This window comes from Geospiza fortis, unplaced genomic scaffold (assembly GCF_000277835.1).
Source record: "Geospiza fortis unplaced genomic scaffold, GeoFor_1.0 scaffold176, whole genome shotgun sequence".
NCBI classification, from domain to species: Eukaryota; Metazoa; Chordata; class Aves; order Passeriformes; family Thraupidae; genus Geospiza; species Geospiza fortis.
The window spans coordinates 360,616-367,329 of NW_005054514.1; positions in this window are offsets into that span (position 1 = coordinate 360,616).

A 6,714-nucleotide genomic window follows, 5' to 3' on the forward strand; every position below is an offset into this window, starting at 1 on the left:
GCCTGCATCCATCTCAGGATGCTTTACCTGCTGTGCCCATCTGCTCCCGCCGCTGCTCCCCGGGCAGGGAATTGCTCTGAGAGCTGCGCACAAAGCCCTGCAGTCAATCAGAAAGTTCCTGGAATTGGCTTTTCCCCAGCCCTGGGCTGTGCAGAGCCCAGAGGAAGCCCGGAGGCGCTGGGCTGTCCCTCGTGCGCAGCTGCTGTGACAATGGCAGCAGCCTCGCTCCCCTCGGGGGACACAGAGCCTGTCCCAGAGCCTGTCCCAGCCCGGGAGGGAGCACCGGGAAGGGCACCCAGGAGCAGCTCCCAGAGCCCCTCTGTCCATTTCTATTTTTTATATTCCTCTAATCTATAAATCCTCACACATGAGGAGCACCATTTATTGCTGGCCATGTACAAATCCCCAGCAGGACAGTTCTGCTGTGGGACCCCTCTCGAGCCGTTTTATTTTCCAGCATCAGCCTCATTCCATGGTTATGACAATGGGAAGCTGCCATCAGCTCACATCCCCGGCAGCAGACAAAGAACTTCATGTCACAACTCACTTTAAGAGTTTTTTGACCAATCACACAAAGCAAAAGCACATTGACAGCAGTTCTATCCAATCACTATAAGCACAGGTACCTTTGGTTAAACAATGCCTGCTTATTTCAAATACAATCCCTGCTTGTAAGCCTTAAACACAATGCACAGAGCTCCATTATTAAGCTTAGAACTTCCTAACATCTGGCTAGATCTACTTTGCTGTAGCTTAGGGAGTTATTCTAGACAAGCCATTAATACAGAGACCATTGTTCTATTTGTCCTTACTTTTCTACTTCTCATCTCATTTTTCTGCTGACAAACCTTATGGATACTGCTTAGCTCTGACTGCAGTTCTGCTCTCTCTGAGGCCTGCCTTTTGCAGCTTTCCCAAAGCCCTCTGGTTTTAAGGATTCCCTTGGTCGCCTCCCAGGGGACACAGAGCCTTTTCCAGCCTGGGAGCACGGGGAAGGGGACCCAGGAGCCAGAGCTGGAGGAGCAGCTCTCAGAGCCCCTCTGGTCACCAATTTCTGAGGGAAGGATGAGCCCCCAGCAGCACAGCCAGGAGGAATTTTGTCTGATGAAAAACCACCATAGTTTTGGAGAAAGGAAAAAACTCCTCAACACCTGGGGAAAAGAGGGTGCAGCTGGTCCAAGATGGAAAACGAAGCCAGCCAGGAGTGCTCTGCTGGCTTGGATTCCATCTGGTCTCTTTTACCCTGGCCTCAAACTGGGCATTGTTCTGCCCCTGGGCACTGCCAGCTCTGCCCCAGGCCTGGGGTGTCCCTGCAGCAACCGAGGGTGACCCGAGAATCTCTGATTTAGGGCAGGAAAAAGCTGCTCAGGAAAGGGAGGGAGCTGTGAGCAACCTTCACATCCTGCCCTGCTCCTCCTGGGACCCTTCTCACCTGGATTGTGAGCCCAAAGCCTGGGGCTGGTGGGAGATGCTCTCCCAGAGGTGTCCCAGAGGTCTGGGACATCAGCAGCACCCTGGGGGGAGCAGAGCCACCAGAACCTGGAGGAAAAGCAGAGCCACCAGAACCTGCAGGATGAGCAGTGTCAGCAGATCCTGATATCTGAACAGAGCCACCAGATCTTATAGGATGAGCAGTGTCACCAGATCCTGTAGGATGGAACAATGCCACCAGATCCTGCAGGATGGGCAGAACCACCCGATCCTGAGATCTGAGCAGTGCCAGCCGATCCTTTAGGCTGAGCAAGGACTGACAGAAGCCAGAGGCCCTCAGGATGCCACACAACACCCCCAGTTCCCATGTCCTGACTGGTGTAAGCACCCCAGAGCTGCCTCCAGGCAGGGCAGCGGCGCCGAGCGCCTCTGAGCCCTCCTGCCCTGCTCCTCCCCTCTCCCCTTCATTAATTAATGGCATTTTACAGATTTTTGGCATTTTACACATTAATGTCGTTTGTCACCCGGCACTGTGTCTGACCACGGGAAAGATCCTGCCACAAACGGGACCGATCCAACCCCACAGCTCCCGCATCTCACCCTGCAGGGAACATTTCCCCTCCTTGCATCCCCGCAGCCCCGGCGGCTCCGCCGATGGATCCTGCTCGGGGGCCTGAGAGCCTCTGCGGGATGGGTGCAGGATGGGTGCGGGGATGCTCCGGGAGCCCCTGCGGGATGGATGCGGGATGGGTGCGGGGCTGCGGGAACCTCTGCTGGATGGGCGCGGGATGGGTGCGGGGCTGTGAGAGCCTCTGCGGGATGGGTGCGGGCATGCTCCAGGAGCCTCTGGAGGATGGGTGCGGGGCTGTGGGATGGGTGCGGGATGGGTGCGGGGATGCTCCAGGAGCACCTGCGGGATGGGTGCGGGGCTGGCTAAGCCTATGCAGGATGGATTCGGGGTTGTCAGAGCCTCTGCGGGATGAGTGCGGGGCTGTGGGATGGGTGCAGGGCTGCGGGATGGATGTGGGGATGCTCCAGGAGCCCCTGCGGGATGGGTGCGGGGCTGGCTAAGCCTATGCAGGATGGATTCGGGGTTGTCAGAGCCTCTGCGGGATGAGTGCGGGGCTGTGGGATGGGTGCAGGGCTGCGGGATGGATGTGGGGATGCTCCAGGAGCCCCTGCGGGATGGGTGCGGGGCTGTGGGAGCCGTGCGGGATGGCTGCGGGGCTGTGAGATGGGTGCGGGATGCTCCAGGGGCCAATAGACGCTCTCCCGCTGCCGCCGCTGCCCCGCACGGCCCCGGGGAGGGGAAGGGCACCGGCCGCGCTCCGAGCCCCGCAGGGTCCGCTCTGCCCGCAGCGAGCCCCGGGGCGCACGGGCAGCGGTCCCCGGGAAACAAAGGAGGCGCCCGCAGTTTGAGGGGAGGAAGGAGCGGAGAGAGCTCGCTTTGATGAAAGAAAGAGAGAAACAAACAACAACAACAAAGCACACACAAAAATACCCTCAAAAAACAGCCAACCAAAACCCAAAACAAACAAACAAAGCAAACAAAACCCAAAAAACCCCAAAAGAGCCAACAGAAACAATAAAAAGAAAAAAAACCCAAACCAACAAACCCCAAAGAACAAAAGAAAAAACCCCAAAACGAACAAACAAAAAAAACCCCAACCACACTTTTGTGGGTAGCTTGGTTCTAAAAGTGCAAAAGATAACAGAAGTTCACACAAAGAGGTGTTGGGGACAGGCTGCCCTCTGTCCACTCTAGAACAACTGGGAATTCATTTATTTGTTATTTTTATTTTATATATATATATGCTATTATTACTATTGCTACTATTGCTATTTTTATGATTACTACTGTTATTATTACTTAATTCTTCAATTATTTATTGTTTATTGTTATTTGCTCTTTATATATTATAATGTACAGTATATATATTATATATATGGATATATAAGAATATATATAATATAGTATATATCTATGTTAAAATATTTTAATAATATATAATATTAAATATATTATATATTGTATATTACATATATATATATATATATATATATATATATACAATACTAAGCCCCAGAGCCACCTAAACCCCAGAGCCGGCCTAAGCTGGAGAGCCGGGCTAAACCCCAGAGTCGGGCTAAACCCCAGAGGTGGCTAAACTTGAGAGCCAGGCTAAACCCGAGAGCTGGGCTAAACCCCAGAGCCAGCTAAACCTGAGAGCCAGGCTAAACACAGGGCTGGGATAAACCCAAGAGCCAGGCTAAACCCAAGAGCCCCAGGGCTGGCCTAAACCCCAGAGCCAACCTAAACTGGAGAGCTAGGCTAAACCTCAGAGCCGGCCTAAGCCCCAGAGCTGGGCTAAATCCAAGAGCCAGGCTAAACACAGAGCCGGGCTAAACCCGAGTGCCAGGCTAAACCCCAGAGCTGGCTAAACCCAAGAGCCGAGCTAAACCCAAGAGCCTCAGGGCCGGCCTAAACCCCAGATCCGGCCTAAACCCGAGCTGGGCTGTGCCAGCGCTGCAGACGGGAGGAGCAGCGGCCCTGGGAGGATACCCCGAGGTTCCCGAGCCACCACCGTGACCGTGCTGGCGCTGACAGCAGAAACCTGAGCGGCTTCTCCGTGCCCGATTCCCCACGGAACTGACAGGAATGTTTCCTGCTGGGCAGGGCACGAGGCTCTTTCTTTCCTAATTCTCTGTGTGTGTGTTTGTGGAAGGGGTTTTGTGGCATTCACATTCTCTGAAAAAATCCCTTTGCCCAGGACTTTTCTCCTGGGAAGCTGAGAAGCCTCAGAAAGAAAGGAAAACAATTCTTATCTCATTTGCTTCTCCCTGTGTTGTGCTCATGCAGAATGTGTTTGGAGATTGTTTACCCACAGGTGATTGTTTCATTGGTTTCATGTGAATTGTTTTCACTCTTTGGCCAATCAGGGCCAAGCTGTGTCAGGACTCTGGAAAGAGTCAGGAGTTTTCATTATTATCTTTTTAGCCTTCTGTGAGTATCCTTTCTGTATCCTTTAGTATAGTTTAGTATCATATTCTTTAACATAATATAGTATCATAAAATAATAAATTAATCTTCTGAGAACGTGGAGTCAGACTCATCATTCCTGCCTTCGATGGGGCAACCCAAATGCAATAGGGTTTAAAGATAATGATCCCTCATTTAAATCTCTTCGAGGCTGAGTGGTGAAAAATGGATAGAGGCAAGTCAGCACCACCAGCAGGGTCAGTGGGCACTGAGGAAAATCCAGGAATTCTGTGTAATTTGGAATTTCAGTTAAACCCACCCCAGTGCAGAGGAGCAGCATCCCCCAGGGACCGGGGGCAGGTGATGCACGGAGGTGTCTGAGCTCCTCCAGGTGTTTTATGGCCCATCTGCAAATGAGCTGGTCCTGGGCTGGCAGCCCTGGCTTGGAGCTTTTTTAATTGGCGCAGTCTGGAAAAAACAAACAAATAAACAAATAAATAAATAAATGTGTGCTGTTTCCCCACCCCTCTCAGTGTGATTGGGTTTCACACCTGGCAATAGCACAGAGCCCCCTGAGGAAAAGAGGGAAGGGAAGGGAAGGGAAGGGAAGGGAAGGGAAGGGAAACGGAAATGGAAACGGTGAGTGAAAATGGTGGAAAATAATGGTGATAAACAGGGCAGAGCTTCCTCCAGGGAGAGGTTTCTGTGCTCCTGCACAGAGTGTGGAAGGAGAAGGAAAAGGCCACTGCACAAGCAAAATTTGCTCCAGCTAGAGCATCTCTGAGTGTTCGGAGAGGTAAAGCAGGAATTCTTCAGGAAAACACATAAAATAAATAATAAACACTGCAGTTAAATAATAAACACAGGAAATAACCCCAGAGATGGGAACTGGGGCACAAACTGCCCCTCCAGAGACACCACAGGGAAGGGCAGAGATCGCTCAAAGTTCCACCCCTGAATTTTGGGATTGTCTGCTGCCAGAGTCTCCTCAGTGCAGAAATCCAGAGATGTGCCTGGAGGAAGGAAGGAGAAGGGAATAGAGAGGAAAAGGGAGCAATTTGTGTTAACCCTCTCTGGAAGGGAAGGGTAGCTCTGAGCTGGATGTCACAGCCCTGACTCAGCAGCTCTTGGAGGCACTGAAAGAAGATTTTTGCTGCTCTTAGAGGCCTTGAGAGATTTCCTCACCTTCATGGACTCCAGGATGTGGGACTGCTGCAAACATTGTGGGTTTGGGCATTTCCCTTGACTCCTTTCTGTGACCCAGCCTTTAGGATCAATCCCACTGGAAGGCTTAAGGTACCTCAATTCCTGTTTACCCCAAGGATGTTGTGCCATTAATGCTGCCAGGTCCAAGTCTTTAATTAACATTTGCTCTGCAAAACTGAGCTCAGCTAATGCTAATTCTGAGCTGTTGTTAATCCCAGCTCAAGCTTTTCTCATTTGGGTCAATGCAGGGGGGATCTGTAAATGTTAATGGTCAGAAACCACCCATGGAAAGGGGAAAGGTCCAAGGAATTGGATTCAGCCACCACTGAAAAAAAAATCTTTATTGTTAATTGCATCACCTGCTTTTTCTGGGCCATTTAATCCTTCCATTATTTACCTTTAATTACTATCTCATTAATTTCTCTGTGTGTTAACAGCAGCTCCCTAGTCCAGCAGGATCCTCCTCTGTGTTTGGAGGATTTGCACCCTGTAATGTCTTTTCCCCAGTGGGGCTGAGTGGGAAAAGGAGGAAGAAATGGAATTTTGTGGTCTCCAATGCCCCAGCACAGCAGTAAAAGCTCTTTTGGGATCACTGTGTCCATGAGGGACATGAGCACCTTAGTTTCAGTTTAAACCCAAAAAATCTCTTCCCTAGTTTTCCCAAAGCATTTCCAGAAATAAACAGGAACTCTTGCTCAAGCACACAGTCCCTGAGGAAGGGGACAAATAATTAACACCTGAGTTTGTTCTTCTCTAAAATAATATGAAATTAAAATTCTGGAGGGTTCAGTACAACAAAAATCCCGTTCCTCATAATATCCTCATAAAGCTCTACACCCATTTTTCCTTTGGAGAAATCCCTAGCCCTGCACATTGTGCTGCAAAATTCTGGATGATGGATTGTTTGCCACAGGAGGGAAACAGCCTGGTGTTCCAGATTGCAAGGCAAGAAGGATTCTATTTGCCATCTGCATGGCAGCTGTCTTCTGTTCTGTGGGCAGTTCTCCTTATCTCTTCCACACCCACTCCTCCCTCTGGGGGACACCTGCTGATAAGAGGCCATTGAATGTCCCTGCATGGCTGATAAGAACTGCAGC